The sequence below is a fragment of the Rhinatrema bivittatum genome, chromosome 3 (assembly GCF_901001135.1).
Source record: "Rhinatrema bivittatum chromosome 3, aRhiBiv1.1, whole genome shotgun sequence".
NCBI lineage: Eukaryota > Metazoa > Chordata > Amphibia > Gymnophiona > Rhinatrematidae > Rhinatrema > Rhinatrema bivittatum.
In genome coordinates, this window is record NC_042617.1 from 414,544,136 (window position 1) to 414,566,407 (window position 22,272).

Consider the following 22,272-nt stretch of genomic DNA (forward strand, 5'->3'; position numbering starts at 1 on the left):
AGGAAGATGTATCATAACTCAATGTTGAATGCCCGCATTATGCACCATCAATTCTATATGGTACAAAATCTATATGAGTGCATACAAGCTACAAAAGGTATGCTTTCCTCGATGGCTAATCAGGTACCACCGCCTCTTCATGATATAGAGGAATGTTCTCGACACCTTCTACGATCAATACATGAGACATTTGAAACATCTTCTAGGGCGTCTGCGACAGCCATAGCAGCCCGTAGGCATGGTTACGCTCTAGTACGATAAGAGAAGATTTACACGAGAAACTGATAAACCTCCCATGTACAGGAGATAACCTGTTCGGAGAACAGTTTCAAGAAACAGTTGGGAAATTAAAGGAGGAAGCTCTAGCAGTCCAATCCTTAACGTCACAATCTCACTACTCGACCACACGTCGTTATGTAGGATCTACACGTAGACAATCCTATAATCGTAGGCCTTACAGGTCTTATCAATCTTTTCGTACACAGATGTATCCATCTTACCAGCATCCTCCACTGCAACAAAACAACACGACTCAACGTAGGGGTAAACCCCGTAACCAGAGACAGCAAACACAACAATCGGCTGCTGCAGTAAAATCAATGCCATCTTTTTAATAAATCAGTCACCACCACTACATCAAGCACCACCTGGCAGAATTCATTCTTGCCTGGCAGCCTGGGAGAAAATAACAACCGATCAATGGGTTTTAGAAATAGTACGACATGGCTATCAACTCCAATTTACCACAAAACCCATACTACCTCACTTTTCCACTCTGAAGAGTCAAAGCTTCCAACCACAACTGGGGGAGGAGATTTCTTTGCTTCGCAAACAGCAGGCCATTCAATGAATTTTCACGAAAACCCAAAAAACAGGGTTCTATTCCCCATACTTCGTCATACCCAAAAATTCGGGTGGAATTCGCCCCATATTAGATCTACGGGAATTGAACAAATTCCTGACCAAAGAGAAATTCAAGATGGTATCGTTGAAATTGATCTTACCTCTGATTCAACCCAATGACTGGATGTGTTCCATCGATCTGAAGGATGCGTACACACATATTCCAATCCATCCATCCTCTTGGCATTACCTATGCTTTCGCTACGGCCATCAATACTACCAGTACAAGGTTCTTCCCTTTGGACTATCGGTTGTACCCAGGGTTTTCACCAAATGCATGGTTGTGGTGGTGTCTCATCTCAGACAACAGGGTATGACCATCTTTCCATATCTGGATGATTGGGTAATAATAGCCTCGACCCCGGAGATCTTACTCGATCACCTCCGACGGGTGATACAGTGCTTACAGGAATTGGGGCTAGTGATCAATTTTCAGAAATCACATCTCCAACCAACACAACGATTACAGTTCATAGGAGCAGGCCTGGACACTGTTTGCAATCGGGCATATCTCCCAACAGAAAGAATAATACAAATACGTCAACTTCTCTACTCATTGAACAACACTCAAAGGCCGTCGGCAAGACAAATTCTGGTAGTCCTCGGCCACATGGCGGCGGCTATCTTCACAGTACCCAACACCAGGCTACACATGAGAAGCCTGCAATGGGGACTAAAACGTCAATGGAAACAACAGTGTTTTATTGTAACTTACCTTTCTGCCTCTCTACACCTGTTTATCGTTCAAAGTTATCACTCCCCTTGTTTTATGTAAACCAGCATGATGTGATTTTATCATAAATGCCGGTATAAAAAAGCCTTAAATAAATAAATAAATAACACTCACAACCTTTGACACAGAAGCTATTGTTGACTTCCGAGATGAAACAGGACATAACATGGTGGCTCCTACACTCTACCATGTCAAAAGGAGCAGTATTCAGTCCTCCTCCTCACAATGCAGTATTAACCACAGATGCATCTCGCAAGGGATGGGGAGCACATTTCGAGATTTACGAAACCCAAGGGTTATGGACAATCTCCGAGCAGACCCTGCAGATAAATCTATTAGAGCTCAGAGCAATTCGAAATGCACTACAAGTGTTCAAGATCACTTAAAGGGCTGCAGAGTCATGATCTACACAGACAATCAAGTGGCAATGTTTTATATCATAGAAACATAGAAACATAGAAATGACGGCAGAAGAAGACCAAACGGCCCATCCAGTCTGCCCAGCAAGCTTCACACATCTTTTCTCTCATACTTATCTATTTCTCTTAGCTCTTGGTTCTATTTCCCTTCCACCCCCACCATTAACGTAGAGAGCAGTGATGGAGCTGCATCCAAGTGAAATATCTAGCTTGATTAGTTAGGGGTAGTAGGGGTAGTAACCACCGCAATAAGCAAGCTACACCCATTCTTGTTTTACCCAGACTATGTTATACAGCCCTTATTGGTTGTTTTTCTTCTCCCCTGCCATTGAAGCAGAGAGCTATGCTGGAAATGCGTGATGTATCAGTCTTCTCCCATGCCGTTGAAGCAGAGAGCCATGCTGGATATGCATCGAAAGTGAAGTATCAGGCACATTTGGTTTGGGGTAGTAACCGCCGTAACAAGCCAGCTACTCCCCGCTTTGTGAGTGCGAATCCTTTTTTCTTCTCCCCTGCCATTGAAGCTATGCTGGATATGCGTGAAGCATCAGTTTTTCTTTTCCCCTGCTGTTGAAGCAGAGAGCTATGCTGGAAATGCGTGATGTATCAGCCTTTCTCCCATGTCGTTGAAGCAGAGAGCCATGCTGGATATGCATCGAAAGTTGAAGCAGAGAACCATGCTGGATATGCATCGAAAGTGAAGTATCAGGCACATTTGGTTTGGGGTAGTAACCACCGTAACAAGCCAGCTACTCCCCGCTTTGTGAGTGCAAACCCTTTTTTCTTCTCCCCTGCTGTTGAAGCAGAGAGCTCTGCTGGATGTGTGAAGTATCAGTTTTTTCTTCTCCCCTGCCGTTGAAGCAGAGAACTATGCTGTATATGCATTGAAAGTGAAGTATCAGGCTTATTTGGTTTGGGGTAGTAACCGCCGTAACAAGCCAGCTACTCCCCTCTTTGTGAGTGCAAATCCTTTTTTCCACGTTTCCTCTTTCTGTTGAAGCTTAGAGTGATGTTGGAGTCACAGTAAGCATGTATATGTTTATTGAATACGGGTATTGTCTCCAGGCAGTAGCCATCATTCTGGCGAGTCACCCACTCTTCATTGGCGGCCTCTTGACTTTATGGATCCACAGTGTTTATCCCACGCCTCTTTGAAGTCCTTCACAGTTCTGGTCTTCACCACATCCTCCGGAAAGGCATTCCAGGCATCCACCACCCTCTCCGTGAAGAAATACTTCCTGACATTGGTTCTGAATCTTCCTTCCTGGAGCTTCAAATCGTGACCCCTGGTTCTGCTGATTTTTTTCCTATGGAAAAGGTTTGTTGTCTTTGGATCATTAAAACCTTTCAAGTATCTGAAAGTCTGTATCTGAAAGTCTGTATCATATCACCTCTGCTCCTCCTTTCCTCCAGGGTGTACATATTTAGATTCTTCAATCTCTCCTCGTACATATTTAGATTCTTCAATCTCTCCTCGTACGTCATCCGATGAAGATCCTCCACCTTCCTGGTCGCCCTTCTCTGTACCGCTTCCATCTTGTCTCTGTCTCTTTGTAGATACGGTCTCCAGAACTGAACACAGTACTCCAGGTGAGGCCTCACCAAGGACCTGTACAAGGGGATAATCACTTCCCTTTTCTTACTCGATATTCCTCTCTCTATGCAGCCCAGCATTCTTCTGGCTTTTGCTATCGCCTTGTCGCATTGTTTCGCAGACTTCATATCATTAGACACTATCACCCCAAGGTCCCTCTCCTGCTCCGTGCACATCAGCCTTCCCCCCCCATCAAATACAGTTGATTCGGATTTCCACTCCCCATATGCATGACTTTGCACTTCTTGGCATTGAATCTCAGCTGCCATATCTTCGACCACTCTTCCAGTTTCCTTAAATCCCATCTCATTCTCTCCACTCCTTCCGGCGTGTCCACTCTGTTGCAGATCTTAGTGTCGTCCGCAAAAAGACAAACCTTACCTTCTATCCCGTCCGCAATGTCGCTCACAAAGATATTGAACAGGACCGGTCCCAACACCGATACTTGCGGTACACCACTTAAAACCGCTCTCTCTTCAGAGAAAGTACCATTTACCATCACACATTGTCTTCTGTCCGTCAACCAATTTGCAATCCAGGTCCCTAAACCTCATGCAAATGACAGGGAAAAATTACTGCATACGCTAGACTGCAAAAGAGCGTTAGCATATTACAAAGAAAGAACAAACTCGGACTCCTGTGTTTCTCAACTCTTTGTCTCTTTCGACTCGAAAGCACCTGGACTACCGGTGGCTAAACGTACCATCTCCAGCTGGATAGCACAGTGCATCAAGTTCTGCTACAACAAACAAAACCTAAAGCTACATTCTGTTCCCAAAGCTCACCAAGTTAGAGCAGTGGCGGCCTCCTTGGCACACCTTAAACATGTACAACCCATTGACATTTGTAAGGCAGCTACATGGTCATCGCTCCATACCTTCACATCGCACTACTGCCTTGATCAACAAGCAGCCACTGATGTGAAGATAGGGCACGCAATCCTGCAATCTCTATCCTCTTGTACACGGTGAATGCCACACTGTTCATGATCACGTACAAACATATATACCATAGCCATGATCGGGAGCTTGGGACTCCCATGACAGCATGGCTAATTCAGCCCTGCTATCGACGGGAAAAAGCAAGTTTTCTTACCGTAAATGGTGTTTCTATAGATAGCAGGATGAATTTGCCATACTGACCCACCCTCCTCCCTGGCAGTCACCGTCTTTACAACCTACAGCTTAATCACAGACTGAGGAGAATCTGTTATTTTCCTGCGCGAGAACACACACGCAGCCGCAGAGAGCTAAAATCTTAATCTCTACTTTGTAAAGCTCCGCCTCCCAGACCTGTTTGACAGATCCCATGACAGCATGGCTAATTCATCCTGCTATCTAAGGAAATACCGTTTACGGTAAGCAAACTTGCTTTTACTTCACTATCATGTAGGGTTTTTAAAAAATATTTTTCAATAAAAAAAAGTCTATATTTATTGTAGTTAAAATTTCAGTAATTATTAAATGTAGTATATTGTTTTAGTTCAATCATGATATAACTTTTAAAAGCCATTTATCTGAGTAATTTGGCTATCCTAAAATTGTCCATCATTTATCCACCTAAAAGTGCATGCAGGAATCAATAGCTCATGCACTTTTAGGTAGGTAAGATGTAGGCAGTCCCAGGGGTGTGTTTAGGGCAGGGATAGGAGAAATAATGCTTGAAGATTACATTTTAAGATCTATTCATGTTGAGGTCAATATTCAATACCACATAGTCGGATAAGTTTGGACAAATCTGGCTAAGTGGTGCTGTTTCAATATTCAGCCACAGTCAGCTGCCACTTATCCGGATAACTTTTTATCTGGCTATAAAATTATGCAGAAAAGCAAGAGGAGGGATGGGGGAATTCAGGGACAGAGTATTTATCCAGCTATCTTAGGAAGAGATTCATGAAGCTGAATTAGGGCTATATGCATGTTAAGCAGCATATATTGTGCAATATAGCCCTATTGTGGTGACATTGCACAATATTTGCAATATTTTGCATAAATTTGACCAGATTCCTCCTCTATTACAATGGGCTGTTTTGCATGGTGTTTGCATGCATGAATTTTATAAATCCATGTAAAGCAGCTCATGCATAGGTAATCTTATGTAAATAAAACAGCAGATTTAGAAATTTTTCTGCCACATTATTTTGTCTACACCTGTCAGAAAAATGCTAATCTACTGCTGAGCATCAAGACCCTATTGGGGATCCTGATGCTTCCATGGTAGATTTAAAAGCCCCAACAGCTGAACAAACATTGTCACGAACAGATAAAAAAAAGTGACCAATGGTCAAACTTGACAACTCTTCTCACATGGGGGCCACTAATTAAGGTGGCCCAGTCAAAACTAGTATAAAAATTAAAGATGTGAATCAGTTTTGTGTTCGTGTCATTCTTCGTTTTTTGCCCACTGCAGGAAATGTCGTTTTTTTGTGGTTCAGGATTTTTTTCTGCGAAAAATCGTTTTTTGGGGTAGCGCGCGCTAACCAAAACCATTAGATTTTGTTACTTTTTGTTAGTTTTTGTTAGCACGCATTAACGGAGTTAGCACGCACTCCTGTTAGTGCGCACTAATCCAAAAAACAAATTTTTGTGAACAAACGGGAAAGTCCCGATCGTATTTCAGGCTCCCCGAAACAGCCAAAATGGATAATTTCGTTGAAATTTTCCAATTCGGCAAAAACGAATGCACGCCTCTAATAAAAAGAGTTTAAAAGGTTTTGTGTGATGATGCCCCCCCCCCCAGCCCAACCCAGTTTATTTAGAATTAAACATGTCTAAAATTTAGCTGACCAAATCTTGGTTTTCTAGGCTGAGGTGTGCTAAACTCAGACACATAAATTAGGTATCTAAGTTGGTCACTTAAATATATGTACATTTGCTAACCAAAAACTTAGGTACTTAATGGGGTAATTTATCAAAGGCTTATCAAACGCGAAAAGACCCTTTTCGCGTGCAATAGCATGCAAATTAGGGGGAGGGGAGGAGTCAGGGTGGGGAGGGGGCTGAGTCGGTGGTGTCTTCGCTGCCGGCAATAACGTTACCAATGTTATTGTTGGCAGGAGCACGCCAAATAGCACCACCTTTCACGGTGGCGCTATTCGGTGCCAAAGCCAGCAGCTGGCACACCGCGGTGGTGCGAAGGTTGCAGGCTTTCGCAGGCCCACCCCCCTCTTTGCCCCCCCCCGCCCCCACCCCCCGTTTTCACTGGATTCATCATTCAGCGATGAATGATGAATCCAGACCTAAATTTGGCTGAAAAATTTCCTAAATTTAGGAGATCAAAATTTGGTCAACATGGGGTAGATTTTGAAAGGTGTGCATGTGCATCCATGTGCCCGCACCTCCCGGTGCACACACATGGATGCCCCGATTTTATAACCTGCACCAGGGTGAGCAGGTTATAAAGTCCCATGGCCATGCGCACCTGCGTGTGGGATTTTATAATCCCACACGCAGGTGCAGGTGGCGCGTGCAGGTGGGGCCAGTCTTATAAGATTACACGCGGTGACGCAATCGGGCCTCCCTGAGTTCCCTACCCCCCTACCCATACTCCCTCCTTCTTCTCTTCTCCTCCCCACCCCCTAAAACCTTTCTTCTACCTTTCCTTTTTTTTTTTTTCTTACTGCTCCATTGGAGCAGAAGCAAATTGTGTGCGCCAGCTGACTGCTGGTGCACTTCCCTGGCACGGCGGCAAATGGCCGCTGTACCGGCCACCTCCAGTGCTGCCTCTCCCTGCCCCCCGAACCACCCCTTTCTCTGGGCCCAGCACTTCTGTGCATAACGGTGGTTAACGCATAGCCGGGCCCCTTTGAAATGGCCCAGACACGCGCATAAGCCCCATTTATTACGCCCGTGGCCGATTTAAAATTCAACCGTAAGTGAAGTGCTAAATATGTTTTGAAAATTCACACATTAAATAAGGGCATATGATCTAAACACTTCTTCACTAAAGACTTTAGGTCTTTGCTTTGAAAACCAGTGCTAATCATCTAACTTGCTTCCCCTGACCAAACTTGATCCCTATCCTCAACTACTCTGACCATCTAAATTTAGAAACCTTACAAAACTAGAAGACCAATATTCAAAGCCATTTAGCTGGATAGTTCTCAATATATCCATTAGGGATGTGCAGAGCAAAAGTTTATGTTCATAAGTCCATAAGTCGAAAGGGGGTCCCATTTGCGGTCAATATGGACATATGGAGAATTCCATAAGTTGAGTCTATGTCCATACGTGCAAATAAAAATTTAAACCCCTCACCCTCCTTAATCCCCCCCCAAGACTTACCAAAACTCCCTGGTGGTACAGCAGGGAGTCAGGACGCCATTTCTGAACTCCTTTGCGAGGAGCACGTGACGTCGGCGTCACATCGGAGTGACGCGGCGTCACGTGATTCCCCGCGCGATCGCTCCGGGACCCTCGCACCCAAAAGGAACTTTTGGCCAGCTTGGGGGGGTCAGGAGGCCCCCCCAAGCTGGCCAAAAGTTGCACCCAAAAGTTCCTTTTGGGTGCAACGAGGGTCCCGGAGCGATCGCGCGGGGAATCACGTGACGCCACGTCACGTGCTCCTCGCAAAGGAGTTCAGAAATGGCATCCTGACTCCCTGCTGTACCACCAGGGAGTTTTGGTAAGTCTTGGGGGGGGATTAAGGAGGGTGAGGGGTTTAAATTTTTATTTAGGATCAACAATCGCAATTTCCAACTTATTCAACATAGCTATGTTGAATAAGTTGGAAATCCGATCGTTTTCGCCTCATCACTTTTTTAAGTTAAAAAAAAAAAATAAATTGCGTTTTACATTTAAGTTCAAAACGAATGCACACCCCTAATATCCATAATGACCCCCCACTATTGCCTCCCCTCCCACTCCAATCCTAACCCTCCCCACTCTGCTTCAGCCTGGATTGCTGGATTGCTTAAATCTAGTTCATATATTCAATCCTGGTCATTTCATAGTAGTTTCTTTTCATAGACAAACACAGATGATGCTTGAAAAACAACTTCTACTTAGACTATGATTCAAGTCTTCAAGACTTCACATTACATTATATGACATTGATTTATATAGGGAAAGGAGCTCCGTAGTCTTCCTCTTGGAAGTCCTTTGGCATCCAAGTCATATAAAAGTCAGAAATATCTTCCAGGTGTTCCAGCATTCCTTTTGAATCTCACAAAGAGTAATCCAGATCCTCAGGGGTGGTGCTATACACCAGGCTATCTGTAGTCTGAGGTTGCCTTTCTCTGAGCAAATCTGTGGCTCTATGCACAGCACTCCAAACTGAACAAACTCCAGTTCAAGGGCAGACAAAACACATTTTACCCTCATAGTTAAACTCACAGGGGTTTGGGGAAGCTCAGCCCTACAGGACCAATGGTGACTGCTTAGGTGGATAGACTGTAATTGGGGCTGCAAGGTCCTTTTTTTTTTTTTTTTAATAATCTCTGCATTACTACTTAACCAGCTATATTAAACTTATAAGGACACACCAGGCTAAAGGTAGCCAGATAATTTTATTTGAGGATATTCAGCAGGACATGTATCTCATTGACTATCTGGTATAATTTATCTGGCTAACTTTAGCCAAATAAGTTATCTGTTGGAAGTTTTTCTGAATATTGGTCTTTGAGTGCCTATATTTAGGCTCCTAATCTGTCTCCATTTTCAAATGGGCCAATTTAGTTGTATAACTCTCAAAGTAAGGTGAAAAACACTTTGGGGTAGATTTACAAACACGGCGCGTTCGTGTACTTTTGTTGGCGCTCCAGGCGCCAACAAAAGTACGCGGGATTTTAGTAGATACGCGCGTAGCCGCGCGTATCCGCTAAAATCCGGGATCGGCGTGCGCAAGGCTATCGATTCCGTATAGCCGGCGCGCGCCGAGCCGCGCAGCCTACCTCCGTTCCCTCCGAGGCCGCTCCGAAATCGGAGCGGCCTCGGAGGGAACTTTCTTTTGCCCTCCCCTCACCTTCCCCTCCCTTCCCCTACCTAACCCACCCGCCCAGCCCTGTCTAAACCCCACCCTTACCTTTGTCGGGGGATTTACGCCTCCTGGAGAGAGGCGTAAATCCCCGCGCGCCAGCGGGATGCTAGCGCACCAGGACGCGACCTGGGGGCGGGTCCGGAGGGCACGGCCAGGCCCCTGGACCGCCCCGGGCAGTAACCACGCCACCGGGCCCGCCCCCGAAACGCTCCCGACACGCCCCGAAAATGCCGCGCGGATCGGGCCCGCCCCCGACACGCCCCCTCTGGAAACCCCGGGACTTACGCAAGTCCCGGGGCTCTGCGCGCGCCGGTAGGCCTATGTAAAATAGGCGCACCGGCGCGCAGGGCCCTGCTCGCCTAAATCCGCCCGGATTTAGGCGGATTTAGGCAAGCAGGGCTCTTAAAATCCGCCCCTTTGGGGGTAATTTTCAAAGGAGTTACGTGCATAAATGTAACTACTATTGTAGCAATTTTCAAAAGCCATTTACTCACGTAAAATGCACTTATGCGAATAAATCCTATGGACGATTCAATGGCATATATTGTAGCAATTTTCAAAAGCCCACTTACTCGAGTAAAGTGCATTTACATGCGTAAAACCCAGTTTTACGCATGTAAATGCTTTTTAAAATCAGACCCTTTGAAAATTAACCCCAGTAATCACAAAACTAGCACAAATTATCGATAGAAATTTAAAAGAAAAGCCCCCATACTGCACACATTATAGACATATTTAAAATCCATTTTATCAAAGTTCTCCAAAATCTTATCCAGACTGCAAAGTCAAATTTCTGTGAGGATCAAACCAAACAAGTGGATTGAATTTATTGAAAGTTTGGATTTCTTCTATTTCAGGCTGACATGCCTCAACTCACTTACAATACCTTAGAGTAACTAAAATTTCTGACAGTCCAAAAAAATGCAAACTTCTCAAATAATGACCTTAGTCCCTCTTAGAACTGACTGCTATTAGCAAAAAGAAAGTTAAGGGTGATCTAACTACAATGAAGAAAAAGAAGGCAGCTGTCAAAGATGTCATCCCTTTAGAATTTTCCAGTAATTTGATATAAAAAATTCCAATAGCTGATGAAGCTGTTTAATAAAATAACGGAACTTGGATATATTCCAGAAGTATGGAAAAAGGTACTTGTTTTTGTAACATCTTTATCATAAAAATTGACCATGAGCTTGGAAGTTATAAACCAATAGGGGTTAACAGGGTTAAAAATTATGTTTTGTTTTTCATTTCATTTTTTTTTTGGGGGGGGGGAGGGGGTTCCATGAATTTCATTTTGCTTAGTGTTTATTTCTTTTCTTTAGTTTAAAAAAACAAAAGAAACATTAAAAAAAAAAAAAAGAAACAGGTCTTCCCGAGACCTCCTATCACTAGCCTCCACCCCCTTACCTAGAGAAATGTTTGAGCCAGGATCCTCTCCAGCCCCCACTTACTTAGTCTTTGGGTAATCTGCTGATAAGGCCTAGGCTTATGGCAAAGACCCGGACTTGTGTAGGCCTCGGCCATGGTAGGTCACCTCAACCATGACCTATGGAGGCCTAGTCCCAACACCTCGGCATGATCCTGATCATTCTAAGCCCAACACCTCAGCCTAGGCCCGATACTGGGACCTAGGCTGGATGCTGGCGCTTCAACCATGAACCAGGCCCGACACAAGGGCCAAGACCTGTTGCTGGGTTATGATAACTGGACCTCAGCCTAGGCCAAAATCTAGGCCCAGGCATATGCCAAAATGGTGCCCTCTGCTGAGAAGGATGCACCAGAGTTAATTTACTCTGGTGTATCCCCAGTGGATACTGTCATTTAAAGATGAAAGAAGACAGAAGAGAAACTATGCAGCCTGCACTTCAGCCTCTGGACCTGGGCCTGACCCTGGGCTGAGACCCCAGTGTTGGACCTGGACCTAGGTTGATGCCCAGGTGTTGGGACCCAGCCCATGTGCTGGACTCCAGTGTCAGCCTTGAGCCCGGGCCTAGGACTAGGCTGGGCCTTGGTGTTGGGCTTGGGCCTGGCAAAATTTTTCAGGCCTGGACCTTTGCTCATGTCTCAAGCTGAGACCCCAACTTCGGACACGGGCTTAGGCCGAGATCCCAGCATCATGCTCAGGTGTAGGCCACGGCCCCTGCTTTGGATCTTGTTTTATTCATAGGCAAGACCCCAACCTCAAACCTAGCCCTATTCCTGAGGGGTGATTTTTTTTTTTTATTATTTTCAAAATAAAATTCCAACAAAAATTCATCATAATTTAAATTGTTTCATTTTCCAAATGAACCAAAACAAAATAGGAAATTTCATTGTAATTTCTTACTTTGTTTTTAGAGAATGCACATCCCTATAAACCAGTAATTGTTTTTTTGTGCACTACCTACAAACTGTTAGAATAAGTGTGAAAGCTTGCTCGGCAGACTGGATGGGCCGTCTGGCTTCTTCTGCCGTCATTTCTATGTTTCTGTGTAGATAATCAAGCCTTTTACTGAGTCAATAACTCCTATAGAACAGGCAGGATTGTGGCCTAATAGTACTTGCTGCAATCATGTCTTACAATGTATAATATACATCAAAGCTAGTTTTTAGAAACAATATAAGATGTGCAGCTTTTGTCAATTTGTCATCAGTGTATGACACTGAATGGATTAAAGATCTTGTGCTGAAGTTTTCAAAGATCCTCCCTGTCTTAAGACATTATATTTGATATGGACAATGCTAAGTAATAGATGACTGTATGTCTAATGTATAACTGAATTATAAGATTAGTTCACCTCAGTTTCTCAATAATGGACTACCAAAGGGTCAGTACTTGCTTCAACTTTCTTTAATGTCTATATCTGACATGCTACTAATGACATCACACATTTTCATATGCAGGTGGCCTAGCCTAAACCATACAAGCTTCCCCCTTTAGTGAATTCTGTATAGGGACTTAAACATCATGGCAGAATAATTCCAGAAATAAAGAATTAAGAAAACACTCAAAAACAAGTGATACTGCTTTCCATCTTGACAACAGACGTGCAAATAAAACCTTGAGCATGAACTTTTCTCGCATTAAACTGAAGCATGATTTTACCCTGGTGTTGCATGTGCCAGCCGCGGCCAACCCGCGGCTTGACCTCCTCACCTCTCTCTGATGAATCCAGTGCTTAGTTCCTCATCCCTGGCGGCGGTGGGCTGCTGGCTTCATCCTCGGGCCACCCTTGGTGCCTCAGCTTCAGCTACAGACCCCTGTGTTCCGCGTCGGGCCTCTCCGCATGGCCCATGGACAGACGCTGCTATTCAGCGTCACGCCCTTCCCTAGGCACGCATATCATAGTTTCTTATGAAGGGCCCGTGGCGGGAACTTGGCCACGGCCCCGGATGATGACGTTGCCAAAGCTCTGGTATTTAAGGCTGGGCTCAGCTTCCAATGATCGCCTTTCCAACAGGTCTCCACGCTGGTCGTGTACTCATTGCCTCCTGGTGATACTCCTGCATTCCTGGTTCTTGATCCTTGCAAGTTCCTGTTCCTGTTCTCCTTCATCCCTGCGTTCCTGACTCCTAGCCCTTTATCGAATTGCCTTCTCGCACATGACCTCTGCATTGCCTGACTATGCTATTGACTCTCTCCAAGCCCGGATCTCTGCATTGCCTGACTACGCCATTGACTCTCTCCAAGCCCGGACCTCTGCATTGCCTGACTACGCCATTGACTCTCTCCAAGCCCAGACCTCAGCTTTGCCTTGCCACCGCTCCTTGATTGCCACCAGCCCTGACTCCAGCTTGCTTTACGACGCCTCTACAGTCTACGTTCTGGACTTGGCTTATTCAGGCTTCAGCCTGTTTTTGCTCGGGCGCCCCCTGTCTGACTTTGGTTCTATTTGCGCCCGGGTCTCTGGGACTCTGCTTCATCCAGTACAGACTTCTCCATTATACTGTTGCTGCCTCTGGGCTGACCTCTATGCCTTTCCATCAACAACGACATACGGAGGCCCACCTAAGCCCAGCTGGTCTCGGTACCCAAAGGCTCAATCCATGGGGAACGAGGGCTGGTAATGGTGAAGCTCCAGTTGACCTCCGTCCTTCAGCCCACTCCACCTGCCAATGGTGGGGACCCCTCCTACGGGTAGTGTCAACCTCACCTCAGCCCAAGGGTCCACCTCTGGCACAACATCTGGTCTATCTCAGAGCAATGCTCAATCACATATTAACTATTAAGGACCATGTAAAGAAGGTTGCTGGTAAGATGAAGACAAAGATTAATCTGATACATAAGCTGGCAAACACAAGCTGGAGAGCAATTACAATGGTGTTAAAAATATCAGCATTGATCTTTGTGTACTTAGTGCATGAGTATGAACTAAAGGTAACCACACTTGACTTGTTGAAGTACAATTGGACACTATGAAATCATAGATCTCTGGAACCCTTAAATCTACTCTCATGCCTTGGCCATTAGAACTGGCAAAAACTGGTCCTCCATCTATCAGCTGCAATGGTATCATCTTCTAGGAATACCAGCAAATCAAGACTGATGAAAATCTTTCTAACCACCAAGATCTTATCAACATTCCTCATCAAAATCTAAAGTTGTTTAATCTATTTCGGATCCATATTTGCAAAGCAATATTAATATTTTTTAAGTTCAATTTATTTATTAAAGATTGCAGATACAAAACAAGAGGAATAAGTGAATCATTAATCAGCAAATACGCTAAACATCTGTGCTTACTGCAATGTATGCTCAAAGTAGGAAAAATAAAAAATAAAGCAGGGCAAAATAAGAATCAATCTGCTATATAAATAACATATTGAGAAGAAGGAACATGATCCTCTAATGGCCTCCATATAGAGAGCCAAAGGGCTATATGATTATATTTAACCATTGCTATTTTTTTCGTAATATAAACATATAGCATTCCACCGGAAATGAATATTTAATAGAGCACTATTTTTCCAGTTAGATAATATCATTTTCAAAGTGACAGTTAAAAGGAAATCTAATAATTTTTCATATGGCACAGAGAGCTGAAAGTCATATCCCAATGATTTAAAGATAACTATGTAGTATGTATTAAGGACCCTAATTCCTAGCATATCCAAGATCTTGTTTCAAACTGCAATCTAGAAGCTCTTAACTTTAGAACAGTTATACAACACATGGATCAATGCAGCAATAAGCTGAGAAATGACCAACATGCATGAGAGATGGATAGTCCAGCTTTGCACAGTTTCCAGGGGCAACGTAACATTCTATGTGATGCAAAGTACATTGATTGGGTAATAGAAGAGGATAAGGAAAATCCAATTGTGGAATGCCAAACTCTTTCCCATTTAGAGTTTGATAGTGGTCCAAATAAATCTAATTCTCAACTCTTTTCCAACCCAAGGAGTTTTATGCAGCTTATAGAAAGCTGAGATTAAATGACCACGTGAAAGATAATTTAGCTAATTGGTACCCGGAAAGACAACAGTCCAGTAAACTGATATTACTAGCTTAATGGAGTGGGAGAGTTGCAACCGACAATAATATTGGGATTGGGGAAGACTATATTTGAGTACTAACTCTGTGAATGGAATCAAATTGATGTCAGTTACCACTTGATTAAGAAATTAGATACCACAACAGTGCCATTTTTCCCAATCCAGACAATGGCCAGCTATCAATATACAAGAGTTAAGCCAAATGGAGGCAAAACCCAAATTATGCCAATTAACCTGGATAGAAATGTATTCAAGTCTGCAAGGACTAGAGCAGATGACCCGATTATATGTATAGATTGTAGATGATCAGGAGATGAATCCCCGATAGTGAAATAGGATTAAGTGACAAAATTAAAGTGTTTTCAATATTAAGCTAATGTGGACCATTAGACAAATTCAACTGTCCTTGCTGTAGTACATAAGCCTGGTGGCAACTGAAAAAAATCTGGAAAGTTAACACCGCCTTCTATACCTTCTTGAAGATACAAAATTCTCAAGTTAAATAACTTGTTTACTAGATCTGCAATCTCCCCCTGCAGAGAATCCACCTTTATAACAACAATTTGCAACTGCACCACTGCATCCATCATTGAAGATGTGCACACCTCTCACCGAAAAGAATCAATCATGGCCATTAAGTCTGCTCCCTTTCTCTGATTTGCACATGTGGCTTCAGTGTTTATTTTGAGCATATCTTTCAGTGAGAATTGCTTCTTGTGGTTGCATCACAGTAGCTTTTCCCCAGCATGGTCTTTTCAAGTGAGGGAGGATTGTCCTTGGAACTCTTAGTACCCAAGGCTAGTGCAAATCCATCTTCAATTTTTTCAGATTTGGTTCCAGACATGTTTAAGATAACAATGGTCACCCTAAATATGAAGTAATTTGATGGTAAGAAACAAAATCCGACAAAGTGAGCAGATTATGCAGTCATTTTTCAGCAGATCACGAGCAGCCTACCAAGCAATATTAATATTGATGAAGCATAGAAATCTGAATTAATATTACAGGAATTTATAATAAACTTCTCATAGAAGATACAATAAAGAAAATCCCTGATTCTGATCTTTCACCTGGGCTTCAGATACCTCTAAACTGCATCTGTATGGGTCATGGTAAATGTAAAAACCTTATGCATAAATAGAAATTAAGATCTTCACTAGCATGTAATTGTGGCTATCAGGAATAGACTGTGAAACATTAATAAGCCAATGCAAGATTCACATATATAAAGGAGATATTAAAGAAATTCATTCAGGTACTCCTGGGTAATCAACTGACTTCTAAATCACAGTATAAATGATAATTGATGCACTGCTGATACAAGTCATATTCAATAAGATGAAGAATGCTCATTTTCCTAATATCACCCATGACCTCTAGAAAAATGTTCAGTTTTATCTTAACACAGATGATATACAGATACCAGTCATGTATCCTACCATCTTCTAGAAGGATCAAGTAGTCAAATAATGCAGAATAGTCACCACAATGAAATTGTAAGTGTGATCTATACAGGATATCATATATCCTTGCAACTTTACAAGAGCTGGGGAATAAGAACTCTTAATCTAATTAGACATTTTCAATTAGCCCTTCTAAATTGGTCCTGGGATTGAATATTCTGATACTCAAGACTACATGTTTCCCACAATACACATTTTAGGATTAGTGCATTCTTATTGCCTCTGAAATATGCTTCAAATGCATATCCATCTTAGCTAGACCAAGCTGAATAAAAAGTAATACTCAATTTATACCCTAATATAGCCTGCTGTTAATTGTGAGAACTGAGCATGGAATGTGATCATACCCTTCCTTCAGCTGGCCATCTCAGATCAATACTGGTATAGGTGCTGCAGTTATCATGGTATTATCTCTAAAGTAGCAAGATATGACTCAATATGATCTCTTATGCATCTCTTTATTGAGTCATTTTTGCAGTTCTATTACAGAATAAAAGAAAATAGTGTTGCACAGAATGGTTCCCATGATTTCAATGGGAAGCAAAGAAAAGAAAAATTGCATTTTCTCTCCTAGAAAATAATGAGAGGTATGGGGTGAAAACAAAGCCACAGGGATTTATTGCTGCTCTGAGTATGAGTAAATATATTCAAGGTAAAGACACCAGGCAGGCAAATAATAGTTAAAAATAGTATTGAAAGTATATATCAAGGAAAATCCAATATTTGTCTGCTATTCATCTCCCAGAGGCCAAAACCAATAGGGATGAATTATCCTCTTAGGTCCCTAAGAAATAAAATTCATGCAAAATCAATTTTAGCATGGGTTTGGAAAATATAGAAAATACATTAAAAAAAACAAAACAAAGAATGATGTAAAAAGATGTAACATGGGCACAGTAAAAACTGTCTTCTATAGTGTTTACTAGAAAAGTTATGCTATATTAGTACACAGAAACCAGAAAATGCATTGGTTAAATAGTGTGAGTATGTTACTTACCAAGGGAAAGCTAAATAATATGATTATGTTAAACTGAGCATGCTCAGTTAAATTTTTATCATTTATTTATTTATTTATTTGCAGTTTTTATATACCGACATTTGTTTAGTAACTTCAAATCGGTTTACATAGAACATAAACTTGCAACCATGCTACAAAACAAGGAGTAGGCAGCGGAGCTTTACAGATAAAAATTAACTTAGGGGAGATAACAAATTAACTGCGTGGAGAGGTACGGGGGGAAGGAGGGAAATAAGATATGACATTAACTGTGTGCATACATAGGATAAATAAGATAAAATATATACAAAGAGATACAAATTAGATTGAGATAATAGTGAGCTTATAACAATGCAATATCGTGGAAAAATATGTAAATAATTGTCAGGTATTTGAGAGAACAAGCGGAAAATAAATATTTGAAGACTATGAGGCAGGGAGAGGGGTCAAGATCATATGAGAGATTTGTTGTGGTAAAAAAGGATTTGTTGTGGAAGATGTGAGAGTGCATGAGTGAAAAGATATGCAATTTAAATATATGCTTGCAGGAAAAGTCATGCTGGTTTCTAAGAGCTATAAAAGTAGGGATGTGAATCGGGCTTTGGACGATATTTTCAAAATCGTCAGAAATCGGGGCTCTCCCAAAACGATAGGAAAACCCCACGATATTGATCGTGGGGCTTCCCTTATCGTTTTGGGGGAGGGCGGGAAAAATGGCACACAAAAATAACCCCTAAACCCACCCCGACCCTTTAAAAGTAACCCCTTAGCTTCCCCCACCCTCCCGACCCCCCCCCCCAAAAAACCTTTTTACAGGTACCTGGTGGTCCAGTGGGGATCCCGGGAGCGATCTCCCGCTCCGGGCCGTCCTCCGGCTACCGGGCCGTCCTTTGCCCTTACCTTGTGACAGGGTATCCGTGCCATTGGCCGGATCCTGTCACATGGTAGGAGCACTGGCACTGAAGTCAGGCTTACCTCTCTATAGTTTCCCAGATCATCCATGGAGTCCTTTGTAAAGATTGGTGTCACATTGGCCATCCTCCAATCTTCATGTACAATAATGATAGGCTATAAATTACATGAAATATTTATGTATTTTTATTTTGCCTCTATGGCCAACTTCTTTTCAAATTTTCTCTTAACCTGCCTTGTCAATGTCTTACATTTAGCTTGCCAATACGTATGCTTTAACCTATTTTCTTCTGAAGGATCCTTCTTCCAATTTTTGAATGAAGATCTTCTGGCTAAAATAGCCTCTTTCACCTCACCTTTTAACCATGCTGGTAATCATTTTGCCTTCCTTCCACCTTTGTTAAATGCATGGAATACATCTGGTCTGTGCTTCTTGGTTGGTATTTTTTAACAATGTTCACACCTGTTGCACAATTTTTACCTGTGTAACTGCACCTTTCAATTTTTTCCTAACTACGTTTTGTTGCATTAGGAGGTGGACCCTTGACCTAGTGCAGGATTTGTAGGCTCCCTGGTCGGACCCAGAGAATGCCTGCCACCAAGAGGTGAAGCACAAGAGGAGACAGAGGCTAGCTGGAGCTTCGCCACCAGCAAACCTAGGTACCCCTGGTTGAGCCCTTGGGTACCCAGGCCACCTGGTCTTAGGTGGGCCTTGCAGGATCTCCTTGATAGAAAGTTCAGGGGTGTGCCCACCACAATCAAGGGTACGCAGTCCTGGGTGCCTGAGAAGGCCGGGAGAGTGTCTCTGAATGTATAGCAAGGATCAAGGCCAGATTCAAGGAAGCGTGGTCAGCCAATGCAAGGGTCAGAGCCAGTAATCAGTCTGTGGATGGTCAGGCAAAGCAGAAGTCAGTTACCAGTAGTCAGTCTGTGAGTAGTTAGCCAAAGCATAGGTCAAGTTCCAGGAGGCAGTCAGACGTGGTCGAGTTCAGGGAGAGGTTGGTTCCAGGCAGCGTGCAGACTTGGTCATAGAAGCAGGCTGAAGGTCAGAGGCAGGCAGCAGTCAAGCGTAGTCAAGGGAAGTAGAGGTCAGTACTGAGAAGACAGTCCGAAAGTACTACCTGGGGAGACAAGGAGACAAAGGATGCTGGAACAGAAGAGCGCTGGAACAGAAGGACGCTGGAACAGGACGGGAACGAGACTGGAACAGGACTGGAATGCAGAGGCAAACTAGAAACATTCACAGTGTCGACCCGATTGCCAAGGCAGGGATCACGGGAATGAACGCTGCCTTATATAATGCAAGCTAGTGACATCATCGGGGAGCATCAGACCTGGGTTTCCCGTGCTTGGGTCTTTAAATGGGATGATGCTGGCTGTGCATGTACCTAGGGGCGGGGCCAAGGAGCAGGAAGATGCAGATCCCCGGTGGGAGCTCCGCTATGAGGCCTGGTTGGGTGAAGGTGAGCAGGGAAGCCAGGAATGCCGCGAACTGGCTGAGGTTGCAGAGGAGGTGAGCCCAGTGCTGGTGGATGGAGTAGCGAGGTAAGCAGGGCCAGCCGCGCTGCGGAAGCAGCCAGGGAGTGTAACACTTTTCTCATTTTATCAAATTTTCCCTTTTGAAAGTTTAGCACTAGAGCCATGGATTTACATACTGTCCCCCTTCCAGTCATTAATTCATATTTGCTCATATTATGATTGCTATTGCCAAGCAGCCCTACCACTGTTACCTCTCTCACCAATTCCTGTGCTCGACTGCGAATTAGAATTTGATGTTATCTGCCTCTTACTCTGGAACAGTGCTACCAAACAGAACCTCATTTCCTCCATGGTAGGTTTTCACTTCTGATGCTTGGCAGGAAGATGCTGGCCTGCCAGTGGAGAACACTTCCCCTTTTCAACCATTTTCTCCTGACTGAAAAAGGAGTTCTCTAGCTACTATTTTAGTAGTATTAGTACTTCTAATTTGGATCGCATCTGGAAGTACTAATACTTCACATCTGGAAGTATTAGTACTTCCAGATGTGAGTGCTAGTGGGTGCTGCTTCTGCAGGTCATAGTGCATATAGTCTTTGTCAGGTGTCCCATGTGCTTCCCTCAACTGATATCCTTTGTACAGTAAATGCACTGTGTGAAACATGGGTTCTTCTCACTTTGAAGTGCCTCCAGTACATATTTCTTTCATGATTCTTTCTCTTCATCCTTGGGGGTAGATATTGGCACTGGAGATGAGGTAGAGAGTGAACCCTGAGGAGCAATGCCAGGAGCATCAATCATTCTCTCTCCCTGTGCTGCCTGCTCTTCATCACTATCCTCATTTTACTGTCTCCTCCCATCAATGAACTGGATGCTAAGACATTACTGTACATGCCTTCCAAATTTTCTTCTTCTAGTAACCCTTCTATTTCTTCTTATTCAGACAAGCCAAGATGATATTCTTCATCTCAATCAGTGGATGAAAATATTGCATTTTCAGCATCATCTTTAGTGAGGAAAGAAGTGTGTGCTGCTGGTTTGGGGCATTGCTGTTCTCCTACCCTTTCTGCCTTTGTTACTCTCTGTCTCTGATAAGTCTGCCACCTTTTTCCTCTTTTGTAAAACTGGAAGAAAGTGAAACAGACTTATCTGCTGTCTGTAGTGGCACATGCTCTCCATATGTCAGTTTCTTCTGGGTAGAGCTCCTTTTGCCATTTTAGAATGAAGAAGTCCCACTTCAGATTAGGTACAGGACTGTGTCTTTTGTTGTTGCTGCCAACCTTGCCAACCTTTACCTCCTGTGCCTTTCCCTATTCCTGACATAAAAGGTTTTGTAACGGGGAGTTTGGATATTAACATTCTTAGCAGTACTGTAACTGACTATACACCCACTGACTATGTCACGCTAATGTGTGTGTGTGCGGAGATATGTCATAGACATAGATACAATGCTGCCCCTGAGTGTCTCACCATGTGTACTAGTTCTGACTCTGACTTCTGAGCCTACAGGCTCCACAAAACAGCCCAGTATGCTTCAGTCTCTACACTACTCACCTAGCCCCCACACTGCCCTCTGCCCAGGCAAACAGAGGTAAAATCAGTAGCAGTGTAGAAACTCTCCCCACTCACTTCCATCCACATCCAAACCCTCCAACCTCCCCCAGGGGAGAGAGAAAAAAACGAACACAGAGATACTGCCTGCCTGTCTTTCTGTTTGGACTGGCACAATGACAGACTAAAATGGGCAACTGCCAAAATGTTATTTGGGAAAATTTGAAAATTAAGAACTCTGAGAAAGTTCCATACAGCATCCTCCCAATGTCTGCAGAAGAAATACACACTTTGCACAGTACATCTCAGACATGCTCAGTCTTCAAAATCAGTGCTACTGAATCCAGATAGCAGCAATAGGTTAGATTAGAAAAATGCTTCATTGCTATATTTTGTCTCTGTTGTCTCCTTGACAACATGTGCTACCCATGTTTGACAATGCAGGAAGGGCTGACTGGTTGCTATACTAAGTAACAATTCCTAACTGTACTACACCTGTTCTTCTCCAGTTGATTTCTATGGGCCATAGACTATAATGGCCATAGAAAAGAATGGGTGTCAAATGGAACTCATTTAATTTGGAGGACCCCCCTCCATTTGTTTTGGAAGCCCTTGAAAGAAACAAATGGGGTCCTGTTCATTTCAGGATGCTCATTCATTTTAAACAAATGCACATCCATAGTAGTCATGGGAAAGCTACTGCTTTTTCCTTGCTATGATCAAGAAGGATAGGATTTATTCTTTGGGAATTCTACCAAGTACTAGGGATGTGA